Consider the following 1,523-nt stretch of genomic DNA (forward strand, 5'->3'; position numbering starts at 1 on the left):
GACGCTGAGTTGGAGCGCACGGGCGCGGGGCGCGCGCTCTCCACGGATCGCCCGCGAGGGCCACCCCGCTTCGAGGCCTCCGCCGGCCGCACAAGTTTCCGATCTGTGGGTGGAGTTGTGAGCACCCTCCTTCATCCAACACTGGAGGGAGAGCTGAGCGGGGCCCCTCACACACCTGGCAGGTAGGGACGGGTGACTGAGGGTATTTATTCGGAGACACCCACACGTATTTAGGGAGAGAAGCTTTTTAAAAAACTTAGTTTCGACTGTGTGGTTAGAATATGAGGCGTCTTCAGAAATGATTTCCTTTAAGCCTTTCTGCAATTTTCATTTTCCGCAGTGAAAATTTGTATTAGTTTTCTAAATAAAATAGCCGGGCGTGGTGACGCACTCCTGTAATCCCAGCACGTGGGAGGCTGAGGCAGGAGGATCGCTGCAAGTTCGAGGCCAGCCTGGGCTACAAAGTGAACTCAAGGCCGGCCTGAACTGCATAGCGAGACCCGGTCTCAAAAACAAAACAAAACAAAACAAAACAAAAAAACCAGGCATGGCGGCACAAACCTGTGATCCCAGCACCTTGGAAGGCAGAGGTAGAATTTCAAGTTCGAGCCCTGCCTGGGCAATTTAGAGAGACCCTGTCTCAATTAAAAAAATAAAAAGGGTCGGGCATGTATGGTAGCTCAGTGCAAAAGCCCTGGGTTCAATCCCCAGTACAATCAAGTAGTAAGATAAATACACAAAAAAAAATGTATAGCATAACGATGTATGAGAAATTAAGAGTTTAAAATTCTAACGTTCTTCTCAATTCAGTCGCTGAGCAACAGTTTTTCAAAGTGACGCTTGAAGTCAATGGTAGGGTTTCTCACCAACCCTGCACAGAAGGTCCTCACTGACCCATCAGCCCCTGAGGCCCTAGGTGTGGTCCTTAGCCTTTCCTAGACAAGGTCTAGGCTCAGGATACAGGTTTGTTGAATGACAGAATGAACGTGAACTGAGGGATCTTAGAACTCATTCTTTAGCGTGTGGTAACCGTAACACGGAAAGGTTGAGTGACTTGCACAAGGACACTCAAACAACTGAAACCTCAGTCTTTCCTAAATTAAGTATAGAGCCAGGAATATAGCTCAGTGGCACAAGGTCCTGCCTGGCAAGCCACAAGGTCCTGAGTTCGACTTCTGGTACCAAAAAGAAAAAAAAATTAAGAATAAAAGCTCTAAACAGCATAATGCCAACGTTTGATCACATCATTTACTGTGCAGTACTGAGAATTAAATGGAGAGTTGGTAACAGTTATACCAGTACAAGAAGCATAAGTAAGGGCTATCCCAGATCATCTAGGACAGATGTTCAACCTCCATTTAAGGAATGAGGCACAAACAATACTACAAGTAAACATTTACCATGCACTTGCTAGGTTTCTGGCACGGGCTTGCAAGGCTTTCTTGTTCATCCATAGAGCAGCCTTCAGAAGTAGCTGAAATTATTTCCATTTGACAGATGAGGAAACGGAGATATTAAATAAC

This window comes from Chinchilla lanigera, unplaced genomic scaffold (genome assembly GCF_000276665.1).
Source record: "Chinchilla lanigera isolate Chin_1 unplaced genomic scaffold, ChiLan1.0 scaffold00077, whole genome shotgun sequence".
In the NCBI taxonomy this organism is placed as follows: Eukaryota; Metazoa; Chordata; class Mammalia; order Rodentia; family Chinchillidae; genus Chinchilla; species Chinchilla lanigera.